The following is a 13,087-nucleotide window of genomic DNA, read 5'->3' as shown; positions in this document are numbered from 1 at the left end:
GAGGTTACAGAGATAGGGATGGTTGTAGGGGCTGGAGGAGGTTACAGAGATAGGGAGGGTTGTAGGGGCTGGAGGAGGTTACAGACATAGGGAGGGTTGTAGGGGCTGGAGGAGATTACAGAGATAGGGAGGGTTGTAGGGGCTGGAGGAGGTTACAGAGATAGGGAGGGTTGTAGGGGCTGGAGGAGGTTACAGAGATAGGGAGGGTTGTAGGGGCTGGAGGAGGTTACAGAGATAGGGAGGGTTGTAGGGGCTGGAGGAGGTTACAGAGATAGGGAGGGTTGTAGGGGCTGGAGGAGGTTACAGAGATAGGGAGGGTTGTAGGGGCTGGAGGAGGTTACAGAGATAGGGAGGGTTGTAGGGGGCTGGAGGAGGTTACAGAGATAGGGAGGGTTGTAGGGGCTGGAGGAGGTTACAGAGATAGGGAGGGAGCGAGTGCCATGGAGGGATTTGAAAACAAGGATGAGAATTTTAAAGTCAATGATCCCAGCAGTGATCAGGAATCCTCCTCCTTGTCCCCTCTTCCGACACTGAGGCCAACACTAGCCCCCGAACTAATCGCCGATTGAGATCAGTCAGGAAAGACTGAACAGTCTGGGGCTCCTTTCTCTGGAAGAGAGAATCCTGAGGGGTGACCTGATAGAGGTCTGTAAAATTATGAAGGGGTTTGATAGGGCAGACATAGAGAAGGTTTTCCCATTAACGGGTGAGACCAGAACTTGGGGCCATCAATATAAGACAGACAGTCACTAATAAATCCAATCGGGAATTCAGAGAGTGGTGAGAATGTGGAACTCACTCCCACAGGGAGTGGTTGAGGTGAATAGTATAGATACATTTAAGGGGAAGCTGGATAAACACACACGGGAGAAAGGGGCTGGTGACAGGGGGAGATGAAAAGGGTGGGAGGAGGCTCGTGTGGAACAGAAACACCAGCACGGAGCAGATGGGCCGAATGGCCTGTTTCTGTGTTGTAGACTCGATGTAATTAGAACTCAGATTGCTCTCAACAATCCGTACTTTCAGGAGTAGTGAGAAAGAAATTGGGGATTTGTCAGTTCTTGCTGTTCCTGGCAGCGAGTGCCCGGATGGAAATATTCCGGTTGAGAACATTCCGTCGAGGAAGAAGCTGGAATCCAATTGCTCTGACGACGAGGCATCTGTTTACTGGGGAGTGTGAGGGAATAGCAGATCGTCCTGTAGTGATGCTGATTGATGTATATTTATTCAATGTGTCATTTCATTGTCCTCTGTGACAGGTAGAATTTATTCACAACAGTGACCTTGCAATTTGTCCGAGTGACAACTTCACTCACATTAGCTCAGGGGCAGTTAACATCTCCAGGAACATTTCATCAACTAGATTCCCCTTCCAGGACTGTCTCTCCACTGAATCAGGAGATCATGGGTTTGAGTCCCACTGTCGCAGGGTCAGTACTGAGGGAGCGCTGCACTGTCGGAGGGTCAGTACTGAGGGAGCGCCGCACTGTCGGAGGGTCAGTACTGAGGGAACGCTGCACTGTCGGAGGGTCAGTACTGAGGGAGTGCTGCACTGTCGGAGGGTCAGTACTGAGGGAGTGCCACACTGTTGGAGGGTCAGTACTGAGGGAGTGCCGCACTGTCGGAGGGTCAGTACTGAGGGAGTGCCACACTGTCGGAGGGTCAGTATTGAGGGAGTGCCGCACTGTCGGAGGGTCAGTATTGAGGGAGTGCTGCACTGTCGGAGGGTCAGTACTGAGGGAGTGCTGCACTGTCGGAGGGTCAGTACTGAGGGAGTGCTGCCCTGTCGGAGGGTCAGTACTGAGGGAGTGCTGCACTGTCGGAGGGTCAGTACTGAGGGAGTGCTGCACTGTCGGAGGGTCAGTACTGAGGGAGTGCTGCACTGTCGGAGGGTCAGTACTGAGGGAGTGCTGCACTGTCGGAGGGTCAGTACTGAGGGAGTGCTGCACTGTCGGAGGGTCAGTACTGAGGGAGTGCTGCACTGTCGGAGGGTCAGTACTGAGGGAGTGCTGCACTGTCGGAGGTGCTGTCTTTCAGATGAGGTGTTTAACTGAGGCCCCGTCTGCCCTCTCAGGTGGAGACTATTCTGCCTGGTCTCATTATTTGTCCGTACAGCAACATCACTGAAAAGCAGATGATCCAGTCATTGTCTCTAGCTGTTTATGGGATCTTGCTGTGTGCAAACTGCCTGCTGTGCTTCCTGCATTACAACCCTTTTAGCCCCGGTATCATTCTGGTGAATCTACACTGCACCCCCTCCAAGGCCAATATCACCTTCCTGGGGTGTGCAGCCCAGAACTGAACACAGTTACTGCAGATGGAGTCTGACCAGAGACTGAAGCATCATTTCCTCCCCTTGTATTCCAGCTTGCTTGAGATAAAGGGCAACATTGCATTAGCTTTTGTGATTATTATTAGCACCTGTTCACTAGGCAGGGAGAGAATTCCAGGGCTGTGGAGTGGAACTGTTTGTATTGAGTTCACTGATACAGTCCGACAGCAATCAGGGTGTTACCATGAACTGTCAGACTGATCTCCTCCCATTCCAGGATAAACTGCTTCTCACCTGCTGCCAAGTATGATTCTGCATGTGTATTACGTTGTGGGTGCACCTATTCGCGGTGTGCGTCTGTTTGTGGTGCACACGCATGTGCATATGGTGCACGTCTGTTCACAGTGTGCCTGCATGCTTTTACAGTGAATATGTATGTGCATGTGCTTGCAGTGTGTTTGTTGGCGTGCATGTTTTATGTTGTGCGCATGTGTGTTTTACGGTGAGTGTGCGCTTGTGTTTGCAATGTGCACGCATGCATTTTACAGCACATGTGTGTCTTACGGTGGCCATGCGTGCTTTTTGTCCTTGTCCTGTTTGTGCATGTTTTACTATGTTTGTGTGCGAGTGCATGTGTGAGAGTGCGTGCGTGTGCGCGTGAGGGTGTGAGTGCCTGTGTGTGCGCGTGAGTGCCTGTGTGTGCGCGTGAGTGCCTGTGTGTGCGCGTGAGTGTGTGTGTGCGCGTGAGTGTGTGTGTGCGCGTGAGTGTGTGTGTGCGCGTGAGTGTGTGTGTGCGCGTGAGTGTGTGTGTGCGCGTGAGTGTGTGTGTGCGCGTGAGTGTGTGTGTGCGCGTGAGTGTGTGTGTGCGCGTGAGTGTGTGTGTGCGCGTGAGTGTGTGAGTGCATGAGTGCATGAGTGCATGAGTGCGTGAGTGCGAGAGTGCGTGTGGGTGAGAGTGCGTGTGGGTGAGAGTGCGTGTGGGTGAGAGTGCGTGTGTGTGTGTGTGTGTGTGTGTGTGCGTGCGCGTGAGGGTGTGAGCGTGAGGGTGTGAGTGCCTGAGTGTGCGTGAGTGTGTGCGTGCGTGCGTGAGTGTGTGCGTGCGTGCGTGAGGGTGTATGTGCGTGTGCGTGAGGGTGTATGTGCGTGTGCGTGAGTGCGTGCGTCTGTGTGAGAGTGCGCGTGTGAGAGTGCGCGTGTGAGAGTGCGCGTGTGAGAGTGCGCGCGTGAGAGTGCGCGCGTGAGAGTGCGCGCGTGAGAGTGCGCGCGTGAGAGTGCGCGCGTGAGAGTGCGCGCGTGAGAGTGCGCGCGTGAGAGTGCGCGCGTGAGAGTGCGCGCGTGAGAGTGCGCGTGTGTCTGTGCGCGTGTGTCTGTGCGCGTGTGTCTGTGCGTGAGTGTGTGCGTGAGTGTGTGAGTGCGTGAGTGCGAGAGTGTGTGTGCGTGAGTGTGTGAGTGCGTGAGTGCGAGAGTGTGTGTGCGTGAGGGTGAGTGCGTGCGTGAGTGCGTGAGTGCGTGCGTGAGTGCGTGCGTGAGTGCGTGCGTGAGTGCGTGCGTGAGTGCGTGAGTGAGTGAGTGAGTGCGTGAGTGAGAGTGCGTGTGTGAGAGTGCGTGTGAGTGAGTGCGTGTGAGTGAGTGCGTGTGTGAGTGAGTGAGTGAGTGCGTGAGTGAGTGCGTGAGTGAGTGAGTGCGTGAGTGAGTGAGTGCGTGTGAGGGAGTGCGTGTGAGGGAGTGCGTGTGAGGGAGTGCGTGTGAGGGAGTGCGTGTGAGGGAGTGCGTGTGAGGGAGTGCGTGTGAGGGAGTGCGTGTGAGGGAGTGCGTGTGTGAGAGTGCGTGTGAGTGAGTGCGTGTGTGAGTGAGTGAGTGAGTGAGTGAGTGAGTGAGTGCGTGAGTGAGTGCGTGAGTGAGTGCGTGAGTGAGTGAGTGCGTGAGTGAGTGAGTGCGTGTGAGGGAGTGCGTGTGAGGGAGTGCGTGTGAGGGAGTGCGTGTGAGGGAGTGCGTGTGAGGGAGTGCGTGTGAGGGAGTGCGTGTGAGAGAGTGCGTGTGAGAGAGTGCGTGTGAGGGAGTGCGTGTGAGGGAGTGCGTGTGAGGGAGTGCGTGTGAGGGAGTGCGTGTGAGGGAGTGCGTGTGAGGGAGTGCGTGTGAGGGAGTGCGTGTGAGGGAGTGCGTGTGAGGGAGTGCGTGTGAGGGAGTGCGTGTGAGGGAGTGCGTGTGTGTGGGCGTGCGTGTGTGAGTGAGTGCGTGTGAGTGAGTGCGTGAGAGTGCGTGTGTGAGAGTGCGTGAGTGTGTGTGCATGCGTGAGTGCATGTGTGCGTGCGTGAGAGTGCGTGCGTGAGAGTGCGTGCGTGAGAGTGCGTGCGTGTGAGTGCGTGTGTGTGAGTGCGTGTGTGCGTGAGTGTGAGTGCGTGAGTGAGTGCGTGTGTGAGTGCGTGTGTGAGTGCGTGTGTGAGTGCGTGTGCGTGTGTGAGTGCGTGTGTGAGTGCGTGAGTGCGTGTGTGAGTGCGTGTGCAAATCCCAGTTGCGATGACTCCTGCAGTCCACCAGCCCGGCCACCAACACCTGCTCACCCAGGGCTGGCGAGGAGGGTGAGCGGGGGCCCCTTGGAGGGGTGGGGAACGAGGCTCGGCCCCTCCAGAGCCCCTTCCTCCTGTTTGCTGAGTGAGTGAGTGGCCCTGAGATTCAGGCAGAGAATGAAATTAAACGAAAGGGACAGTTTTATTGCATTTTTACCTCTGCTGCAGTAATAACTGGGGATTCCCTGCTTGATTTTTCCATTAATATTTCATCTGTTCTAACCACATTGATTGATTTCCTGAAATAATTGCTTGAACAGTGTGTCAGGGCTGTTAAATTATACACAAAGTGTAACTTTTCCACTGCACATACATCACCAACTCCTGACCCTCTCAAGTGGCAACCAGATACATTTAAAAGACTTTTTATTTTAAAACTCTTGACTTCTGGGTGCTGCTGTTTATAGCCTCGGCAGCTGCTGATTAACCTTTCCTAACACCCAATTCTCCCCCTCTCTCCATCCTCTTTCTCCCCATCACAGACAGAATTGGCTGTTCATTCATTTACTAGCTCGGTGATGTGACAGTGCGGATGGGAGGGGGGCTTCGGCATCACTCCCACCCTTAAAATGCAGACCAGCCCCTCACTCACCCCATCAGTATTCACCGGAGCAGAATGTGATATAGTTGTGTACAAACAGCGAGCTGAAATCTGACTGGAAGGAAGGTGGTGTGAGCAGCAGTGCATGTATGTGCGGGGCATGTGCGTGCAGGGTGCATGCGGGTGTGCGCATGCAACACGTGTGTCTGTGTGTGTGTGTGTGTGTGTGTGTGTGTGTGTGCAGTGTGAGAGTGCATGCGCAGGGTGTGCGTGTGTGTGTGTGTGCAGTGTGTGTGTGCAGTGTGTGTGTGCAGTGTGTGTGCGCAGTGTGTGTGCGCAGTGTGTGTGCGCAGTGTGTGTGTGTGCGCGCGGTGTGTGTGTGTGCGCGCAGTGTGTGTGTGTGCGCGCAGTGTGTGTGTGTGCGCGCAGTGTGTGTGTGTGCGCGCAGTGTGTGTGCGCAGTGTGTGTGCGCAGTGTGTGTGCGCAGTGTGTGTGTGTGTGCGCGCAGTGTGTGTGTGTGTGCGCAGTGTGTGTGCGCAGTGTGTGTGCGCAGTGTGTGTGCGCAGTGTGTGTGCGCAGTGTGTGTGCGCAGTGTGTGTGCGCAGTGTGTGTGTGTGTGCGCGCAGTGTGTGTGCGCAGTGTGCGTGCGCTGTGTGTGTGCGTGCAGTGTGTGTGCGTGCAGTGTGTGCGTGCAGTGTGTGCGTGCAGTGTGTGCGTGCAGTGTGCGTGCGTGCAGTGTGTGCGTGCGTGCAGTGTGTGCGTGCGTGCAGTGTGTGCGTGCAGTGTGTGCGTGCAGTGTGTGCGTGCAGTGTGTGCGTGCAGTGTGTGTGCGTGTAGTGTGTGTGCGTGTAGTGTGTGTGTGCGCAGTGTGTGTGCGCAGTGTGTGTGCGCAGTGTGTGTGCGCAGTGGGTGTGCGCAGTGGGTGTGCGCAGTGGGTGTGCGCAGTGGGTGTGCGCAGTGGGTGTGCGCAGTGGGTGTGCGCGCGCAGGGTGTGTGTGTGTGTGTGTGTGTGCGCAGTGTGTGTGCAGTGTGTGTGTGTGCAGTGTGTGTGTGTGCAGTGTGTGCGTGTGCGTGGTGTGTGCGTAGTGTATGTGTGTGCAGTGCGTGTGTGCGCAGTGTGCGTGTGTGTGCGCAGTGCGCAGTGCGTGTGCGTGTGCGTGTGCGTGCAGTGTGTGCGTGTGCGTGCAGTGTGTGCGTGCAGTGTGTGTGTGTGTGTGTGTGTGCAGTGTGTGTGCGTGCAGTGTGTGTGCGTGTGCGTGTGTGCAGTGTGTGTGCGCGTGTGCGTGTGCGTGCAGAGTGTGTGTGCAGTGTGTGTGTGTGTGCAGTGTGTGTGTGTGTGCAGTGTGTGTGTGTGCAGTATGTGTGTGCGTGTGCAGTATGTGTGTGCGTGTGTGTGTGTGCAGTGTGCGTGTGCGTGCAGAGTGCGTGCGCGCGCAGGGTGTGCGCGCGCGCAGGGTGTGTGTGTGTGTGCAGTGTGTGTGTGTGTGCAGTGTGTGTGTGTGTGCAGTGTGTGTGTGTGTGCAGTGTGTGTGTGCAGTGTGCGTGTGCGCGTGTGTGCAGTGTGTGTGTGCAGTGTGCAGTGTGCGTGTGCAGTGTGCAGTGTGCGTGTGCGTGTGCGCAGTGTGTGCGTGTGTGCAGGGTGTGTGCGCGCGCAGGGTGTGTGTGCAGTGTGTGTGTGTGTGCAGTGTGTGTGTGTGCAGTGTGTGTGTGCAGTGTGTGTGTGTGTGTAGTGTGTGTGTGTGCAGTATGTGTGTGCGTGTGCAGTATGTGTGTGCGTGTGTGTGTGTGCAGTGTGCGTGTGCGTGCAGAGTGCGTGCGCGCGCAGGGTGTGCGCGCGCGCAGGGTGTGTGTGTGTGTGCAGTGTGTGTGTGCAGTGTGCAGTGTGCGTGTGCGCGTGTGTGCAGTGTGTGTGTGCAGTGTGCGTGTGCAGTGTGCGTGTGCGTGTGCGTGTGCGCAGTGTGTGCGTGTGTGCAGGGTGTGTGCGCGCGCAGGGTGTGTGTGCAGTGTGTGTGTGTGTGCAGTGTGTGTGTGTGCAGTGTGTGTGTGTGCAGTGTGTGCGCGTGTGCGCGTGTGTGTGTGTGCGCAGGGTGTGCGTGTGTGCAGTGTGTGTGTGCAGAGCGTGTGCCTTTGCGGTGGAGGAGGGAGTCACTGTGACAATGACATGGGCGATTGTGTTGCGATACAGAGGGTGGAAAGCTGCCTCTCTGTGTGTGTGGGTGATCACAGCTCACGAACCTCTCAGAAGATCAGCTCCAGGCTCAGACTGAGCTGGGTTGCAGGTATACAGGGGACAGCAGTCTGCTCGGCTGCTTTACTGTGCCCTCTCTCCCCCCTCGCTCTCTCTCTCTATCTCTGTATACTTTTCTGTCTCCATTTCTTTACCCCTCTCTGCCTCCAGCTTTCTCTCTTCATTTGCTTTTCTGTCCCTCCCTCTCTCCCTGTTTGTCTCCCTCTCTCTCTCTCTTTCTCCATCTCTCTAGCTGCCTGCCTCCACTCTCTCTCCCCCCACACTCCCTCCCTCCCTCTGCTGGTTTAAGGGATCACCGGAGAGCGAGTGGGATCCCGGGAAGGTTTAGGGGATCACCGGAGAGTGAGTGGGATCCCGGGAAGGTTTAGGGGATCACCGGAGAGTGAGTGGGATCCCGGGAAGGTTTAGGGGATCACCGGAGAGTGAGTGGGATCCCGGGAAGGTTTAGGGGATCACCGGAGAGTGAGTGGGATCCCGGGTGGATTGCTTCAAGACTGTCATTCCGGTGCCTCCTGACAGCTCCTTCAGAGCAAACTTATAGCTCATGATATAAAAGAGACAGTGGCAGGACGGACAGGGAATATGTTGTGTGACAGGAAACAAAAGGTAGTGGTTAATGGATGTTTTGCGGGCTGGAGTAAGTTTTGTAGTGGAGTTCCCCAGGGGTCAGTGTTGGGACCCTTGCTTTTCCTGATATATATTAATGACCTAGACCTTGGTGTAGAGGGCACAATTTCAAAGTTTGCAGATGATATGAAACTTGGAAGTATTGTGAACTGTGAGGAGGATATTGTAGAACCTCAAAAGGACATAGACAAGTTGGTGGAATGGGTGGACAGGTGGTAGATGAAGTTCAATGCAGAAAAATGTGAAGTGATTCATTTTGGTAGGAAGAACATGGAGAGACAATATAAAATAAAGTGTACAGTTCGAAAGGGGATGCAGGAGCAGAGAGACCTGGGTGTATATGTGCATAAGTCATTGAAGGTGGTAGGATAGCTTGAGGAAGTGGCTGATGAAGCATACAGTGTCCCAGGCTTTATTAATAGGGACAGAGAGTACAAGAGCAAGGAAGTTATGTTTTTTATCAATTTTTTTTATTTTTTATTTTAGGGATACAGCACTGAAACAGGCCCTTCGGCCCACCGAGTCTGTGCCGACCATCAACCACCCATTTATATTAATCCTACATTAATCACATTGTACAGCAAGTTCATCACTGGTATCAGACCCACCGGCCGTCCATGTCTCTGCTTTAAAGACATCTGCAAACGCGACATGAAGTTCTGTGACATTGATCACAAGTCGTGGGAGTCAGTTGCCAGCGTTCACCAGAGCTGATGGGCAGCCATAAAGACAGGGCTAAAATGTGGCGAGTCGAAGAGACTTAGTAGTTGGCAGGAAAAAAGACAGAAGCGCAAGGAGAGAGCCAACTGTGTAACAGCCCCGACAAACAAATTTTTCTGCAGCACCTGTAGAATTGGCCTTTATAGCCACTCCAGGCGCTGCTTCACAAACCACTGACCACCTCCAGGCGCGTATCCATTTTCTCTCGAGATAAGGAGGCCCAAAAGAAACAAAAAGAACATTAATCCCATATTCCTACCACATCCCGCTACCACCTACCTACACTAGGGGCAATTTATAATGGCCAATTTGCCTATTAACCTGCAAGTACTGAAAATATTCACCTGAATGGTTCCAGGGATGAGGAATTTCAGTTATGAAGATAGATTGGAGAAGTTAAGACTGTTTTCCTTGGAGAAGAGAAGGCTGAGAGGTGATTTGCTAAAGGTATTCAAAATCCTGAGGGGTCTGGACAGATAAAGGCCTGCTACCCGACCCGAACCCGACAGGACCTGACATGTGTCGGGTTCAGGTCGCTCATCCAGGACCGGCTTTCGGGCTCGGGTTGGGTTGGACCAGGACCAGGTCGCGCCAGGTCCAGGTTGGCCCAGGTCCAGTTTGGACACACACAGTAAGTATTGCATTTTGCTCTGCTGGTAAGTGTCAAAAGTTGAAAAGCCTATCTGAGCTGGGAGTCCGGGATGTCAAGGAGGGAAACTCTGACTCTGCGCAGTGAGCAAGTGACCATCTCTCTGACGTCATCACACTCATGCTGCAGCTTCCTGCAGATTTTGAGTCGCAAGGTTGGTAAAGTGAACATTCCAGTGGTCGGGTCGGGTTCGGGAAAAAATGGAGGGTCTCGGGTCCGATGTGGTTCTGTCGGGTTTGGGTCAGTTTTTTTCCCCCTGACCTGAACAGGCCTTTATGGACAGAGTAGATCGGGAGAAGCTGTTCCCACTCATGAAAGGATCGAGAACGAGAGGGCACAGGTTTAAAGAGAAGCAAAAGTGACATGAGGAAAAACTTTTTCACGCATCAAATGGTTAATGTCTGGAATGCGCTGCCTGAGAACGTGGTGGAGGCAGGTTCAATTGAAGCATTCAAAAGGGAATTAGACTGGGATATGAAAAGGAAGAATGTGCAGGGTTACGGGGAGAAGGCGGGGGAATGGGACTGAGTGAATTGCTCTTTCGGAGAGCCAGCACGGACACGATGGGCCGAATGGCCTCCTTCTGCACTGTAACGATTCTGTGATTTTGTGTAGGCTCCTCTTGGCTCAGTTAACTCCAGTCCTACACCCGGTGACACATTTACACCAGTGAATTCTGTGTAACGCACCCAATCATCCCCTCAATCCAACACTGAACCCAGAGCATGGGAATCTCAGAGCCTGCTATTTCTGGCAAATTGTTTGACAACAATGGCCCTTTAATTTAACCACCCTTTAACTGCGAGTGCTAACCTCGGTTTAATGTGGATTAGAAATGTAATGGTGCAGCAGACTGTGCAAAGAATGGTAACTCCCCATACTGCAAAAACTGAGGCCTAAAGAAGGCTTCTGATGAATGCCAATAAATGAATAGAAACTTAGCTTTGGGTATTCTGCTAGTCTTGTTGTCAGGAGGAATTAGCAAGAGGAAAACACTCTACTGAATCCCTTCATCCTTTTGCTAACCCTCTGTGAACTATTATTTACACTACAAGAGGATTATTGCTAATTCACCCAGCTCTCCACTCTTCCAACAAGGCCCTAAACCAAACATCAGCGGCCTTCCCTGTGCAAACGGAGTCCGGCCTGCTAAAGTGGGAGGGCTCACAGAGCCTTAGGCTCGAGTGATATCGCAGCACAGCCTTTGGAGGCTCCCAGGAGGCCCTCCATTCCCCTGGAAAGGCCCCATCATTGCAGGCTCCTACAGATCCCTCTTTTCTATAGATTTCCCTCCTCCTACCTCCCTCACAGTGCTGTAACTCGCCTCCCTCACCCAGTACAGTAGCTTGTTCGAGGGAACAGACTTAATTTATCAGAAGATTATTGAAGGTGACGTTTTGAATGAAGGTGTCAACAGGGGGGTTTACAATCACAGGAGACGGTCACAAAGCTGAGAAACAGAGCGGAGGACGCAAAGTGAAGCCACAAGGCTGACTCAATGGTCAAAGGGCAGAATGAATACTGGGTGCCTGGGGTGGGGAAGTGTAGTCTACCCCGGGGATGTTGTCCAGGGGTTGTGGGTGGGGCAGTGTGGCCATCCAGGCGGGGAACGGGGGTATCTGTCGAGGGAGAGACTGTCTGGGTGTGAGGGTGGGGGAAGAGACTGTCTGGGTGTGGGGTGGGGGGGACAGACTGTCTGGGTGTGGGGTGGGGAGAGACTGTCTGGGTGTAGGGTGGGGGAGAGACTGTCTGGGTGTGGGGGTGGGGGAGAGACTGTCTGGGTGTAGGGTGGGGGGACAAACTGTCTGGGTGTGGGGGTGGGGGAGAGACTGTCTGGGTGTGGGGTGGGGGTGGGGGACAGACTGTCTGGGTGTGGGGTGGGGAGAGACTGTCTGGGTGTGGGGGTGGGGGAGAGACTGTCTGGGTGTGGGGTGGGGGGGGGACAGACTGTCTGGGTGTGGGGGTGGGGGAGAGACTGTCTGGGTGTGGGGGTGGGGGGGACAGACTGTCTGGGTGTGGGGTGGGGGGGACAGACTGTCTGGATGTGGGGGTGGGGGACAGACTGTCTGGGTGTAGGGTGGGGGGGACAGACTGTCTGGGTGTGGGGGTGGGGGGACAGACTGGGTGTGGGGGTGGGGGTGGGGGAGAGACTGTCTGAGTGTGGGGTGGGGGTGGGGGACAGACTGTCTGGGTGTGGAGGGGAGAGACTGTCTGGGTGTGGGGGTGGGGGGGACAGACTGTCTGGGTGTGGGGTTGGGGGAAAAGACTGTCTGGGTGTGGGGGTGGGGGAGAGACTGTCTGGGTGTGGGGGTGGGGGGGACAGACTGTCTGGGTGTGGGGTTGGGGGAAAAGACTGTCTGGGTGTGGGGTGGGGGGGGAACAGACTGTCTGGGTGTGGGGGTGGGGGGGACAGACTGTCTGGGTGTGGGGGTGGGTGAGAGACTGTCTGGGTGTGGGGGTGGGGGGGGGGGAACAGACTGTCTGGGTGTGGGGGTGGGGGGGGACAGACTGTCTGGGTGTGGGGTGGGTGAGAGACTGTCTGTGTGTGGGGGTGGGGGGGACAGACTGTCTGGGTGTGGGGGGGGACAGACTGTCTGGGTGTGGGGTGGGGGAAGAGACTGTCTGGGTGTGGGGGTGGGGGAGAGACTGTCTGGGTGTGGGGGTGGGGGAGAGACTGTCTGGGTGTGGGGTGGGGGGCACAGACTGTCTGGGTGTGGGGTGGGGGGCACAGACTGTCTGGGTGTGGGGGTGGGGGGCACAGACTGTCTGGGTGTGGGGGTGGGGGGGAGGGGTCTGTCTATCCAGGGGGTGTTCCTTATTTTTGAATCTTGCCGTACACACAGACTGATCTCTCCAACAGTCGCTGCAAACCTCGATGAGACGTCCTGTGAATATGGGACAATGTAAAAGTGTAGGAACAGGGAGACGGGGATGTGGGACAATGTAATAATGTAGGAACAGGGACTGGGGGACGTGGGACAATGTAATAATGTAGGAACAGGGAGACGGGGATGTGGGACAATGTAATAATGTAGGAACAGGGACTGGGGGACGTGGGATAATGTAATAATGTAGGAACAGGGAGACGGGGATGTGGGACAATGTAATAATGTAGGAACAGGGACTGGGGGACGTGGGACAATGTAATAATGTAGGAACAGGGAGACGGGGATGTGGGACAATGTAATAATGTAGGAACAGGGACTGGGGGACGTGGGACAATGTAATAATGTAGGAACAGGGAGACGGGGATGTGGGACAATGTAATAATGTAGGAACAGGGACAGGGGGACGTGGGACAATGTAATAATGTAGGAACAGGGAGACGGGGACGTGGGACAATGTAATAATGTAGGAACAGGGAGACGGGGATGTGGGACAATGTAATAATGTAGGAACAGGGAGACGGGGATGTGGGACAATGTAATAATGTAGGAACAGAGACTGGGGGACGTGGGACAAT

At 54.8% G+C, this 13,087-nt stretch overlaps 1 protein-coding gene across 1 annotated transcript in view; it reads right to left on the bottom strand.

Annotated features, from left to right (window-relative positions):
• The window catches only part of LOC137357323 (ephrin-B2a-like), a 69,535-nt gene that overhangs the window by 34,704 nt on the left and 21,744 nt on the right, over window positions 1-13,087 (bottom strand). The window lies entirely within an intron of this gene.

This window comes from Heterodontus francisci, chromosome 48 (assembly GCF_036365525.1).
Source record: "Heterodontus francisci isolate sHetFra1 chromosome 48, sHetFra1.hap1, whole genome shotgun sequence".
Taxonomy (NCBI): Eukaryota; Metazoa; Chordata; class Chondrichthyes; order Heterodontiformes; family Heterodontidae; genus Heterodontus; species Heterodontus francisci.
Note: the sequence above shows the minus strand (reverse complement) of the source record. Positions and strands in the feature narration are given on the sequence as shown.